Below are 16,173 nucleotides of genomic sequence, written 5' to 3'. Positions count from 1 at the left end.
ATTTACAAGAGATAAAAAATTGCATAGAGTATAGACTATTCAGCATAACGTGTATAATGGTGTATTGTACGTCAGTCAGAGTATAAAAAAGTAAAGCGATTGTCCCTGAATGGAATATTACCTGTGGCCTGTGAGCGCGTGATAAGCCGGACATACATAAACGTGACTCCTTCATAGGCCCTATACTATAATTACTTTTTTTTTTTTGAGGAGGAAAATTATCCAATGACTTCTCCCGACTTGTGTGAGGCGAAAGGGAGTGTCAGACTCTTTTACTGATTAAAACCACCTCGTTTCTTCTCCTGTTTTGACCCAGAGCTTCGGTAACCTGTTAAGTTGTCCGTTGCTCCGGAATACTATACGAGTATTTACTTGGAACATGTTTAACTATGCAATTTTACCATTTTTTAAATCAGGTATCCCTTAAACCTCTTAGTCTGAAAAATACTATGTTGAAAACAGAATAAAAATCGGTAGAGCCAAACGCGAGATAATCGCGCACAAAGATATGTATCCTTACTTACTTCCTACATACATACGTACAGGTCAAACAGAGAACCTCCATCTTTTTATTCGGTTAAATATTCTCTGCAGACGAAAACCAACATTGATAGATATTTCTTAATCTTTGAGTAAAGTGATTAAAGTATAAAAATTTGATGGATGACTTAAAGATGTTTTGCAATAAATATGATGAGCACGTATGGTTACCGATTCTGCAATATCAGAGGTTCTACTTATTGTTAGGCAAATATATTTAAGTTTAAGTAACAGAAAACATGTCTATAGACGAATAAACGAATGAATAAAACTAAGTAAACTTAAGTAATATGGACATACTACAAGCATCATGTCTATCTCCGACTTTAACAACGTAAGACATCAAAATAAATGATTGATCCAAAGCCATTCACGTCAATAATTCGAGTCTATTTTCCGTTTGTACCACTCAAATATTCTAAGAAATCCTAAGCAATTATTCGAAGACATGATTTACATAAGTCTACACATATTTTTTATGGATCAAGAGACAAATCTTTAGCTTCACGACATCGCATGACACCCTCAATAGGGTATATGCATGTATTTTTTAAATGTTTTTAAATGGTAATTTACATCATTATATAAATGTTAAAAAAAACCAGCACCAAAAAAAAAGGAATTCGGGTAAAAAAAGCAGTTTTAAAATAATAGATTCGTAACAGCATTTTAAACGACCGTCATTTTGGCGCGCTCGCGTGACGTCAAAGTCTATAATAACAGTTGAAACTGCAAAGTGTTTTGGGTCATAATTTGTATATATTTCGTGTTTTACGTGAATTCACTTCAATTACATAATGCAACAGGATAGTAAACCGACTTTTAAATATTGTATCGTGCCCAAGTGTAAAAATACAAATAGAAATGCACCAAATAAAGTATTTTTTCTTGTCCCGAGAGGTGAGGACGTAAGGAGAAAGTGGTGCAAAATCATGAAAAGGGACATGATATCTCCATCAACTTGTACAATATAGAAATAGGTACATACAATCGAGTTTTGGTTTTACCGGAAAAGCGTTTTCATCTAATAAGGTATTTTGATACCATAAAGTACTTAATGAAAGTGCAGTGATCGCTAGCAGTTCAAGCAGTCATCATCATCACCATCATCCCGTGTTAGTCCAGTGCTGGACAAAGGCTGAGCCCTATGTCCAACCGTGGACATAAGCCTCAGCCTATGTACTTATGAGAACTTGAGGGAGTGCAAGGCACGCCACTTATACTTTGTCAAGTTAATGATACAAAGCAGCCTCAGCTTCAGATAATATGTTTTTCACACAATACAATAAATAACCTTAAAATGTTCTCCCATTCCATTTTAAGGTTATGTTATTTCCAGGCTATTTCTTTTTACTTATAGGTAAAAATTATCCAAAGAAGGCGTCGAAAACCAAATAAATATAATATTTATTGTGTAATTACCTTGCTGCTTTCACTCCTTTTATTTCAGTAGACGTAAAATCGAATTTGATGTGAAATACGCGGTCATCATAAACACATCAATTTTTGGAAGATTGTCCGATTGTGCCTTGACGTAACCAATATCAGTAATTTCCTGTGACTTTCCTGCCACTCTTTTACGAAACAATATCACTTCAATATCAACTCAAAATCACAAAAAAACTGAATTTCGTTGCAAGCATTCAACAATAGCACTTGTTGATATTTGTTATTATAGACTTTGACGTCACAAACTACTCTGACCAATAGCAATGCGTTTCAACTAATTTGAATTTCCCGCTTATTTTGTGCATTTTGCAATACTTATTCAAAACAAAATTATATTGAAAATTATTGAAGATTTATAAATCTAAAGGAAAAGAGATTATATGAAAAAAAAATTATCTTATTTGAATCATGCGCATATACCCTATTGTTTAACCGCTTACTTTAAATATTCAAGTTTTGGAAAAAGTCAACGAGCCAATTACCTAAACTAAACAAATTACTCGTAACCAGTCTTTTTACGAATGATTCCTATTTTACGGTTTAATACGTCATTTATTTAGTGTCGAGTGAAAGCGATGCGGGTTTAGTACTAATTATTTTGATAGAAAATGCTGAAAACACTTCAATTAGAGTAGCTAATTTCACCATAATACTTGTATCGACATAAATAAAGTAACAAAACAATTACAAAATTGATAAGACTCTTTGGAAATGTTTTTGCGAAAAGTTACGATAATTATATCGATTAACTAAAACAAGAAATGCACACAAATAAAGTACACATTACAAGCACGTACACACATAATATGTAGTAATGTGAAACCAGACAACGTGAACCTGAAAAATGTACTTAGGTAGTAACGAACGAAATAAGAGGGAGGCCTTTGGTCAGCAGTACAGCAGTCTTCCGACTATTAATGGTGATGATGATGATAAACAAACAGAGCCTAGAAAATTCGTACGAACTGACAGTCTAAGATCTCGTTCAAAATAAACAAGCTCTTGTGCTTTCATTATCTACACTAACATAAGTGATTATAGATAGGTAAGTTTTTAGTTAAGTTTTCTTTCGAAATTTTCACTATATCATGTCGTATACTAACATAAATCATGGAATAAAGTTATCTGGTTCCCGCATCCCAACGATACGGCAAACGGAGTCCATCCATATATCCCATATATTTAATTTTACTCTGCGAAAGAGTGTTCGTGCATACATATTTGCACAGCTCTACACTCCCTGCTCCTCTTTGAGTAGCGAATGCACAATAAGATTTCAGTGTGCCCAGTTTGATTCGCATGCTTTGTTTATCACCCAAACACAATGCATTTGTTTCTTTGAATGATTTGTTTCCTAGTCGTTTATATGCTAATTTCGATCATAAAATACATATAAGTACTAAGTATCCTTTATGAATCTTGATGCAACTTTTTGCGTAACATTAGGATATGTAAGTTCAGGATAATTATCCAGAACTTACATAACAAAACAATATTTAGTCGATTTGTAATAGCTACCTTTCTACACTTATCAATAAAACTGCAATACATTTCGTCAGATGCAAACATTCAGTGAATCGTTGGACCGTGGAAAGCCCCGTTAGTTCCATACTTGTCCGCATAGTGGCGGGTCGGGTGGCGCTGGTAGTGAACGCACGTGATGTATGCGCAGGCGCAGCGGTTCAGACGCGCCGGTGCCGCGCGACAGCCTCCCGCGCACAACTGACAACCGCACTTATCACGCGAGTGACATAAAAAGTGACATTTTTATTTAATTCATTTTTGTGTGAAACTGTGCCAAATAAGTGGGATATTAACATGTTTTTAAAGGTAATGTTTAATTAAGTTGTGTTTAAGTTAACCTTGACTTTGAAAGGTCAAGTTATGTTTAATATTAGTAAACATTGTCCACGTAACAATTAAAGGTTGCAATTAGATGTTCACATGCTTAACAACGCTGATTGTTTTCGTCGTACATTGTCAATTTAATTATATAATATTGTCTAATAGAATGATGGGAATTTTAACTTAACATCATTGTATGTATGGTAGCAGCGTATAAAAAATCTTTAGGCATTGTTTTCATACGTGTAGCCAAACCTATTACTTAACCTCGACGAAAATTACATGATAACTTGTACATTTTATTTTACAAATAACATTACTTACTCGTATTTTTGCTGTCAAACGTTAAAAATAAATCAGTCAATGGTCACTTAAGTTACAAGTAAACAAATCGTAACATTTATTGTTTAAGTAAAACTAACATAAAGGAAGTTAAAACATCTGACCCAACAATTCCGCTCAAATAAATTTTCCTCCAATTTTCCGGATCAAAAGCGGTTTGCTAAGATTGTTCGTGAAATGGCAACAATAGTAAAGCGAACCTTTGTTCCAAGCGTTTTGTTTCGACATCGAATACAAAAATCTTCGAATCACACAGAACAAATGCCGGGAAATGTTCCTAATATGTTCTGAAGTAAGAACTCTGTATATTTTTCACATGTTCAATTCGCAAGGTAAATACGAATATATTTCGAACCAAAAAATGGAGCACAGAATCTCAAGTTACGTTAGATTACAAAATATTTGTTATCGACAAACTGACGATGCCGAGTTCCCGTTCACAGAGATATGAAGTCAGATAAAACTGATAAAAGATTCAGCATCGTTCACTCCTACGAGATTATTTAAGCTACGTTAGAGAATTTTAATTTCCTAGTGGTCGCCGTAATAGAAAATTCCTTCGCAGAATACTGGACATTACTTAGTCCCCCAACAAAAGGTAACCTACTCAGAGAAGGCCTAACGAGGTCTTTGAAGATTGCTATAATAAAATTCTCGCTTGCAATTTGTGCCAAGTACTTTCCTTATATTATTTTTAACATCAGAATTATGAATATGAAATAAATTTTCGATCTTAGGTATACTAAAAGGCTTTGATAATGTGCTCTGGAGGTTGAAGCTAGCTTTAGTAAATCACTTAGATTGATGGAGTGATGTAGACGAAGCAGAATCGATAAACCTTTGAGGTAAATATCCTTCGCCACGTACCTAACGTGTAGGAAAATTTCATGGATATTTATCGGAAGTAAAATCGTCTTCCAAACAATTGCCTCGTGTGTACTGTTCTGAGTATTTCTTTGTCTCTTTTTTCGGTTGCGTGGTTTTGTATCCTCCTTTTTTGCACCCACTTCCTTCTCATTCATGCCTCGTCCAAAAAAGCGTTTATGGAAAATTGTTCAATGTACTTTGAAAGTAATAGTGTGCAAACTCGTGACAAAAATATATTAAAATAAATGTTATATGCATTTACATAACAAAACAAATCACTTCACCACGATTTACATGACGTTACCAAACTCCCCGTGTTTAAATTTAATAATAGATTTTATAACATAGTGACGTCATCCTAGGTCCTTATCATAAGAATATTCTTAGAAGACCTTCAAAAACTCATCTGCTACTCACGTTTATTCGGGTCGTGATAATTATTTAACGAAATTATCACGACCGTGCCAACATGGTTACAAAGATGTATTGTATTCAAATTCTCGACGTGACGTCGCTTATCTCCTGAGAAACTGTATCAAGGTTAACGAAGGATCTTACTTGATCTATCTACAATCTTCGTACTTTCTCTGTCAACTTACTGCCCTCCTTAACAAACGTGTGTGTTTTGATAATTCTGGGTAATCGTTGTGATGCCGCGGCCGTAACGCACATAAACTTCGTTTTTCTAGTGCTGCCGTATCTTATGTAATTTTATGGACCCAGAATACTGATGACTCGGTAACTGTAATGTTTACTTAGTACATGAATTTAGTTTAATTAGTTCCTCGTAACTATGCTTTAGTTAATTTAAACGTTTGCTATCGAATCCGCATGTTTACCGGAGAAAGCGATTTGGTGAATGTGCTGGGTTACCACAACAAATTAATGAGGTAAACGGTAAATTTAAATGAGGTAATTTTGTCGTGTTGTGCACTATTTCGATGTTTATTATAGCTCTTTGTGGCTTCTATTGTTTGCGAGTGGCTCAGTACTCTTCATGTATAATTTGTTGCGATTGTTATGGTAAAATGCAGATTGGCTGTAATAAACTCCAATGTAATGTGGCCAGTCTGACTTTTATATTTACTACTTACTTAGTACGAATATGAATATCGAAATCATTTGTGGACCAGTTTTACCGTTTCATTACTTTACTTCAATACGCAAAACTACACTGTTTTTGTTCAGTCAGATGCCCACATTACTGAGGCCTACAAGAACATGTGTACTGTTCTTATTTTGAAAGTCAAAACAGATACTGCATGACTGATAGTTAATGTGTCGTAAAACTGAAGGCAGGTGCTGTTTTAATTAACAATCTTGTGGTGATTCATGTAAACGTTTCAATTTAAATTATGAGTAAAAGTAACAGTACTTTCCAATTTTCCTTTGGTAGAGCGCTATTAAAAAAGAATCGTCGCATATACATAATTGAATATTTACAAACATAGGTATTATAAAAGAGCCGGCTTTGTGTTCAAACATTTTCATGATTAAATGATTATACAAATTAACAAATTGCTACGACAGCCGGAGGCGTGGCATTGCAAACACGAAATAAATATTACACAAAGCATTATTTGTAATTAAATCAGTATTCTGTAATTAAGTAAACTGGTTTTGTCACAGATCAAGCAAGTGAAGGTGGAATTAGGCAACATAATGTTACATATTATGCTGTTTATGCGCAATTATCACGTACAACCTTACGACTTGACCTGTCACCTGTTATACTTGCATGTACAACTTATGAGGACCTTGTTGGGCAATCCCACCATATTGAAGTCACTTGACCCAGTTCAAGTTTCATAAGGAAATAAACTTGCAAAACAGGCAATTTTTGTGTGTCTTCGTGACCGGTTTTACAATCAAAGACCATAAAACAACTTTCATTGTTATGTTCATCAATAAATTTTGAATTTTATTTTTTAAAGTTATAGGTGATGTTCTAATTTCGTTCTAAAATTAAATTTATATTGAGTTAGCGATTTATTTTCATTAGTAAATAGTCCTATTTCAAATAACAAGTTCGGAAACAAACGTCCTCGCCCACAGCAGAAAATTTTAAAGCCGATTAGATACTAGCAAACAACGAACAAACAATTGTTGCCAGAGAAGATAAAATTTTGCGGAAATTAAATCCGTTTAGTGGTTTCGAATGGGTTTCAAAATGAAAATTGCAACAAATAAAAGCTTATTCTTTGAAGTTAATATGGTTATGGGATTTAATTGCTGATAGCAAAAAGCGTCAAAATTAAAATAAACACGTTTAGCTACAAAGAAGGCAAAAATTCAGATCCTAAAATAATGTCAACGAACTCGACATTTATTAAAACTTTAAAAATATAAATGTAAATTAAATCAGCATTAGTCATTTTAACTACCAAAAATTGTGAATTACGACATCAACAGCTGTTATCACGCTACACGATCAAACTCGCGTATTTGTTCAGAGACAATGCGGCAGGAACTATGCTCTGCAGGGTAATAAATTATCCTTAGCAAACTTCACCCTTATAAGGGAGGCAATAAGGTTCAGATTTATAACGCCTAAATGAATTTGCTTTTTACTAATTTGCGGCGAGGAAACTCCCACACGCGTTACTTTATTCTAATTTTAGTGACGTCAACGCCATTTAATTCATCAAAATGGGGTCGTGGAACAGAGCGCTAAGTCTGTGCCGCCATTCCATTTATTTTGAAAAAAGAACATCAGTTTGTTTTCATTTACCTACACATAGAGATAGTTGTATTTTTTCTTTTTTTAAATTATAGCTGTTGATTAAATGTATCAGAAAATATTGACGCTAAAACCTATTATTGCTTGCGAATAATAATTGACAGCTAACTTTCTTAGATCTAGTCTAGAAAATCAGTTCTCATGCCACGTCCTGTATTTAATTAAGTATGATACAACTCACGATTAGGAGCAGTTGGGTCAGGTAGACTCTATTACATGTGAAAGTGATGCCCTACTTCTTGAGGGTTGCCACTAATGCCCACTCTCGTAATAAATCGACATGCCCCTTCCTTGTAAACCAGACTGGCAGGATTTTATCTTATAATCAGTTACGATGTAATTATATGATAAAGGATTTCTTGTTATTGAATTTCTCTCTAAGCCCTAAGGTATTGCAATAAAAAGTACTATAATTTCATAACAAAAACGTCAATAGGCAACAATAAGGTTTTAAAAGTCTCTACAGGAAACAATCGCAATAAAAAATATATGAAGAGACGCTATAAAATCGACTAATCTCTTCATACCCTCTAAAACAGAGCAGTATCCTGTCTTAAGGACATTTCATACAAACTTTACGCCCGTCTTTACTCACTCTAGTCCTCTTAACACCGTGGTTTATTACAGGACTTAACAGTATTAGTAGATGACCCTAAGTAAGGCTTATAAGTAAGAGACAATAAAGTTGCTAAGAGAGACTGCTGTTAAAATAATTTCGTTAGATAGTTAGGTATTAACATCAGATGGACGCAGAAAATTTGCTATGTTATGAAGAGTTTGCTTTATAGGATGATTTATTTATTTAGTTGTGTGCAGGAAGTTTCATTATAAAACTATTCCTATCAAGGATTTCTAAGATATTAATTACTCACATCTCCCATTAAAAGATAATGTTCAATAAAATAACACATATATTTTTTTTATCAATTAACTAAATACCTTCTACTAGTTATGAGGTAAACTATAAGGAAAACAAATAACGCGAGTAATCAAAGATAGCAAATAAAAGAAACGTTTCCATTTTCCTCAAGTCCTTAGTGATCAATAAAAGTATTGATGAAGTTTTCTCAAGTCTCCGGGTTCAGTGTATCTCTGAAGTTAGATTGTTTGTTCTCATAATAATATCAGCTCTCGAACCGTCTCCTCGAGCGTACCCATATAATTTTACTTAAATATTAAGATTAACTTTACTTTGGCATCATAAAAGTCATTACAAATAAATTATTTCAGCCGAAATATACCAAAATTTAGATACTCGGAAAATTCGACAAATATATCCAGAACACGTCTTGTCGTACTCAATTTCCACTCATCCAGAAATATTTCAATAAATTCAACCTCAATACGGGTCGCTTGAGCAAAAATATGATCCCTTTTATGTTTAATGCCTAAAAAAACTGCTAGAGGCGACACGTTTTTCGAATAATCTTGTAGGTTGTCCTAGAATATTCTTAGACGTCTAGGAAAAACTAAGAGCACAGCGCGTGACGCCATAGCCTTGCGTGTTTATGACAAAAGGATTTATCGAGGAAAAGCTGTCAGTCAGGCTTTGCTTCAATAGAAAGGGAGTTCCAATTCACTGAATCGTGAATAAGTGACAAAACGTCACTTACTTATTCTGTTAGAAGATATTTTACCTCATTAATTTAGTTCACTTCATCTCAATCACTATTATAACGATTTTTTATAACAAAGAAATCTTGACTATAAGCTTCAATTTCTGAGATGATAAATTCTGTTATTTTACATTGTGCGATCAGGTCTTTCTTTGATAGGTAGTGGTTATCCGTTTACGAGGTTGTAAAGATGATTTCTACACTATAATTACAAGTGTACTTGATTCACAGACATTTCCAGCTTGTGATGTTTCGATGAACGGTTAAATAGATCAACTGTTGTTTCGATCAACAGATCATTCACGCATCATTAGGTGCGTATGTAGTACTGCACCATATGTTCCATACAACCGACAGATTAGAATTACAAAGCATTTATCGAGAAACCAAGGAAAATATGTACGTTTTTGTAAACTTTACATTGACGGTGTCGTGAACAAACAGCTAAACTTAGAAAGGTTTGGATGTGGAAAGTTAAATTTTGTTGTATCGTTTCTTATCTATGCTCTTTGTCTAGACAGACACTTCAAAAAGATACAAATCTAGAATAATTTTATTCAAAAACTCCAGGAAGATAATTATCTTTTTTATCTATACTTAATTTCACACAATCAACTTTTTCTTTTAACTTAACATTCAATTTATGTCATCGGGAACACAATAAAGTTGAGTGACAGCATCCTTTATATGCTTCTAACAATATACTACGGTCGCTAATCAATTTGAAAAGCATTATTATTAATGGAAAGACAACTTTCAAGTATATTCATCGTCTACAAGAGCCGTCTACGACCAAAGTCGTTGAAGAATATGAATTGCATAAACACTATTAATCTACAGCATAAAAGCTTCAATTTTATAGGTTTTGGGTAGGTATTTACAATGACATATAGAAGACGTTCATTTTTCAAAAATGTACACACCTTTAAAAGAAAATATATTGCAATATTTCCATAAAACTTTGTGATCAAATATTACCTTTGCAAAAATGCACACGAATATACAAAAAGAATAATAAAAATTTTCACTTGCACCTGCTGCAGAATTCAAGATTTCAAGGTAAAAGCACTGCGGTGTTCTTGTCAGAAAATGAGATCTTTGTCTCAAATTGTTTTGGTATAAAAGGAATTCGGGTTTTGAAATAAATAAAATGGCTATAGGTATGTTGGCTGTAGACCACTAAACAAGTCTATTTTATTTGTTAAAGGTACAATCACCAAACTATTACTGTTGGAGTTTATTTTTATGTTACTCATTATTTGTTTCTGAATATTTCTTTACTATAGGAAGCAATATGGCATGAACAAAATGTCACCCTGTTTACCGTAACGTTGTTTTACATATAGATTGCACTAACGCGAATGTTTGCCAAGTAAGCACACCTGTATCGAAAGGAAGGAAAGTGAAAAGGGAAATTCTGCAATAATTAGTAATACGAGGATGTTATGCACGTTATCTACATATAGCTAAAAGTCTAAGAAAAAGCTAAATATAGGTATACTAAACACAACTTTAATGTAAAAACAATTAAGAAATCATGAAGTATCTTTTCCATTGTTATCGCTTCCAATTTGATGTAAGCACACTTGCTTGCATTAAATTGACGGTAGATACTGATACCAATTTTAATAAAGGTGTAAAACCCAATAAAATAATTACAGAATGACCTTGAATTAAAAATGTAATTGTGATTCTGAACGCAATTACAACGAGGGGCAATTTTAATTTGGTGCGAAATTGAAATCTTTTGGGTACTTTACGACGTTGAACTTCGATATTAAAACCATTTTCTAATGAATACAAACAGAACAATGTAATAATTTCTTCTAACCTATGTTCGTTGTCTGTAATAATGTTCAAGAAACTATTGCAACTGCAATGCTATTTGGAAACAATTTCAATAAAATCAAATCTTCTTTATTAACAATGTCTGTTTCGCTTGAACAGTTACATAATAATATATTTTTCGGATTCAATTGCACAATGGCAAATGTGATGCCGTAAAACATTAATTGTTCATTCTACTGGAAATTATAAGTATAACTAATTTGATGTAGACATTTCTTTCATTAAGTACCGAATCTTTATAAGTATACTACATTCGCTATGCTCTTCAGTTCGACGAAGCTCAATTACAAATTTTCTAAGAGAAACACTGAATAACTGAAGACGTTCGACGATAACATGCCTTGATTGGGTAATTAAAATCATGTGCTTTGTAATTAGACTTCGAATAACTCAATAGATTCATGTAATTAAATAGTGGTTAATTAAAGATTATGAAGTGTCATTATATACAGAGACATACCTAATCACGATGCTGATAACAACATTTCATAATGTCTAAATTATGTCACATGAATAACAGAAGTAAGCTTCCTATTCTAATGAAGATTTTCTGGCCTTTAGCCAATGATAAAGATTGCCCGACAGCGAGACATTTTGCGATAGAGTTATTACTCGATTTAAAGCCGTTAGCTAGCTGATTTGGAGTAATCGATAACATCGATGTTAGCGCGATAAGACACGTTGTTGGCTGTCCGCAATCAGCTGTAGCTTTCAAAGACTCTGATAGGTATAACAAGATCTATTATAATATTTATTTTAATTTCATTATTGAAACTAGTTTTCTTCAATGTCATTTACAGTTATGTATATCAATTTAAAAAAAGTTGTAACGTAACTAATATCAAACGTCCAAATCAAATGACAGCTCTGTCTTCAGAACGAATTTATTCCATAGTTTTTGTCCCATATTAACGATTCAGGGGCAAAAGTTTTTATTTAATTTCACAGTCTCCTTGATTGTTTCAATTTTACTTAGTAGAGTCCCAAACTTGACCAAGGAAAAGTTACGAATAGTTACTCTGAGATGAAACTAACTTTAGCGCATTGAGATAGTTTGGGCTTTATTTATAGGGAACTACAGTAGATAAGTAAGTACTTTAATTCGTTATATCTTGCTTGCAAAGCTTATTGCACATTGCTGCACTTATTCTTGCATATTGTAGAGTAGAAACATCTATCTAATGTTCGTGTTGTATGAATAACGCTTGATTTTCTAACGGCTGAGTTTACTCAAAAGTTTAGGAATGAAATTGGACCCGAAATGTCAGCAGTTAGGTTATTTTAAAGTAGGATCACGTTTACGGCTTGGCAGCAGTGCAATCTCCCAGACAAACATTTTACCGATACATTTCTGCATGCTCAGTAACCTGTTATTTCAATTCATACTCCCTCCGATATTGTCACAAACGGGCATTTGATCCGTTTCCTATTGGAAAATCCAATTTCAGCTCCTGAGACCTTCCCGTAACTTGCGTTCAAATGTGTGCTCAGACTATCCTGAATATGATCAAACAACTCCGTCTATAGGGCCATTTCACTCTGAATTGCTAGATTCTTTAACCCTCCGAAGACAATTTTGTAATATAAAAACGGGGAGACCGGTTTTACTGACTAAGATTATGAAAATCACACAAAATTAAAATCTTAATGAAGCTTACTTCGACAAGTAAAACAATCAATGGTAAAAAATAATGAACAAGACAAATAGAACTAACAAAATGTCCAATGCACACGCATTACGAATCAGCTATACAAAACAGTTAAACCCTAGAGCACACTAACTCACACAACACAATTCCGTCAAGAGAGAAAAAGGAAACGATAATTTCCTTTCAGCGCACCACAATCGCATCTCTGTATCTGGAGGCTTGATGGATGCCATGTCCGTGCAGTGAGCTCAGAGCTTTAGAACTGTTTCCACCAATAGAAAAGAGGAATGCATTTATCAAAGTCATTCTTTCAGCTTGATATACATTCTTTAGTGTAATTTAGTGTCTAAAGTATTCGCTTCGGAATGAAAACGAACAAACGTTTGAGATGAAATTTGTAATCAAGAGATTGTAAAGTATTCTAGGTTTGTCTGATATACGAGCTTTCGGAAACAAATTTTCAGACACCTGTGCTTGTTTAATGTTTCAAAAGCTCCTCGTTTCATACTTCAACAAGTACGGAATAGCAAAGCAAACCAAATTGTATGCTTCTGTATTGTTGATTGAATTCAGAATACAATACGTTTCACAATGGAATTAAGATGCTGTAGAGTATTCGAAAAGTTGTTTTGCCCTCAAAGGAACAAGCGAAAAGTAGGTAAATTACACGATCCAAACTGTTGTAATTACCATTAAACTATAATACAGTATTATCGAAACATTTTGCAACAATCGATCAATATATGGTATTCATCGATTGTAAATTAAAGATATTATGTAAAAATTAAAGATGCCGTTGTAACTGGACGTAGAATAATGAAGGCAACATGCAATCTTTGATATTAACCGTAATTTAGAATATAATCCAAAGAATTGATAAAAATTACGTGTTCCACTTCTTTTGTTAATAATTTCAAAACGCATTATTTTTACCTACGCTTATTATAAATATTACATAACGTTTACTCTACATACTTATAAACTTACAAAATATATTTCACCGAAAAATTGATTAGATGTTTATAGAAGCGTGGAAAGAAACGATAAACAGCAATTTTTAAATATCAATTTATTTAACTAAAGAGACTTACATCTCAATATTATCGTGTCTCTAATTCGGATTGGAGGAGACAAAAAGACAATCGGCAATTAAATCTAAACGAACGAATTTAAAAACCTTCTTTTTTGGAAACGAAGCAAGACAATCGGTACAAATTGCTTAACTAAAGTTTTAACAAAAAACCTCGTTTTATGTAAAACAAAGAACCTACTTGACAACTTTGTTGATCACTTAAACGACCACTGATGAATTAGGACTCGTTCAAACAGTTAAATGGAAGTGTCCATTTATATACAGTTTAGTGTTTGCACCGTGTCAAAAGTGTCAACGGAGCAAAGATTTATTTCTGTCATTATTCTGGCAGGTTTGTTAGTATTGATATTGTTGTTACGTTGGAGTTCTGTTACAAATGTATTTAATTATGTTTAAACTGTAATTACGCAATGTAATCTACATATAAACAAACATGTACTATTATTCATTTATCTCAACCGATACAATAAAGATCAAACGCTCCACCCAGAAAATAAAACAAATAAACATCCCTAACGTAAATTATCCGAACATCTAGTTCGTAATCTATCAACCGGTATCAAAACAAAATGTTCATTAATCACAATGTAAAACACTGGAAAACAAATAAATAGAAATTTCGGCGCCAATCTATTTCTAGACTATCGATTTGTCTAGTTTAGCTCTCAGTTAAGCTCTAGGCTAGGCATCTCCTCGGACAGTTAGGAATAACCGAGCGACAACTTCGGGGCTTGAATAATTAATCCTCAAATGGCGGATAGAATTTGATCACATAAACCAAGTTTTTGTATAGTTTCAAGTAACTGTTTTGGAATTAGACATAGTGAATTGTCGTGAAGAAGCGATGAAATCAATTTCAGTTTCACAAAGAACTATACAATGTATACCTAATTGTTTCTATTTTTTTTTTGGAACACAATACAACATAAGTAATGACATGCCTTTTACTCCCGAAAGATACATTCACATTTTTTACTAAGAAGTCTTCTAAAAAGAAGGAAGAAATCACAAATTTTTATACATTATTTTCCTATATACCGTGACTATATTACTAAGTGAGACGGTACGCGTGACTGACTATTGATTAAATAACAACCTTCTACAAAACATGCTTTCGCTAAATGATATGCAAATCAACATAATTATATTGAATACAAGAGTTATTTTCAGTGAATAGGGTAAGAATAAAATCTGTGACGAAGGCTGTAAACAAATAAAGATCGGTCAAGCCATTTCAGACTCTATTGCAAAGGTTACAGTGATGTTTATGATTTGGAAGATCCTTAAGATGATCTAATGGATCGTGCACCAACATTTACGTAAGGACATGGAGATTTTACGAGTTATCACGGTACAAACACAAACAAGCAAACAATTCGTATCTACTATTATAATCAACCAGAAAAGAGTCTGAACTTTTTATGCTTATAATTCTTTTTTCAGATATTAGAAATGAAATCAACCATTTCTTAAGTAAAAAATACTTTAGATATTTTTTTTTACTATACAATTATTCAAATACCATAATTCTAATGATACCTAGTCTAGAGACAAGTTTTATTGATAGCCGAGAAAAGGGTTTTGCTTGAAATCAATATGAATCCGCAGACAATTGAGAACAAAGTTATTTAACTGTATGATTATTAGATTAAACTGCTAGAAGAACGAATTTATGACATTAAAAAATATTACTGCAAGGACAAGCAAATAAATACGAAAATTCGAGGAAAGCCTGTACAAATATTATTATGAACAGATAAAATTAAATTAGTTAGTCGGTATGTTTTATTCTGTATCTTATCAGCTAGCAGTGTATTTATTTAACACATAAATCCAGTCATTGACTCTAACTACTTGGAACTAATTTTCACCCGATAATAACTTCAGTTTTCTTATGTAGGTGCAGCATATAAAATGGAACGCAACAATAAACTGGGTTGTGGAACTTTTAAGTACTCATAAATTTAACAACACCGATATTTAGGTAGACATCACCTAAATAATGTCTCCCATTTCAAGATCAGCGTTGTATCATTAATAGAGAAACACAAAACTTTGGGATACGGTTTTGTTTCGAAGCAAGAGTAGGAACGGGGCAGTTTTTAGTCAGTAAGAGTTTGACACTCCTTCTGGCCTCACTTAAGGCGGGAGAATTGGCGCGGGAATTAGATGATTTTCTCCCCT

At 33.2% G+C, this 16,173-nt stretch overlaps 2 protein-coding genes across 3 annotated transcripts in view; one reads left to right on the top strand and one right to left on the bottom strand.

Annotated features, from left to right (window-relative positions):
• Positions 1-16,173, bottom strand: part of LOC118280916 (calcium uniporter protein, mitochondrial) — a 174,217-nt gene that overhangs the window by 130,088 nt on the left and 27,956 nt on the right. The window lies entirely within an intron of this gene.
• Positions 1-16,173, top strand: part of LOC118280936 (protein javelin) — a 134,354-nt gene that overhangs the window by 97,446 nt on the left and 20,735 nt on the right. The window lies entirely within an intron of this gene.

Source organism: Spodoptera frugiperda, chromosome 20 (assembly GCF_023101765.2).
Source record: "Spodoptera frugiperda isolate SF20-4 chromosome 20, AGI-APGP_CSIRO_Sfru_2.0, whole genome shotgun sequence".
In the NCBI taxonomy this organism is placed as follows: Eukaryota; Metazoa; Arthropoda; class Insecta; order Lepidoptera; family Noctuidae; genus Spodoptera; species Spodoptera frugiperda.
This window is presented reverse-complemented; position numbering and strand designations above follow the sequence as displayed.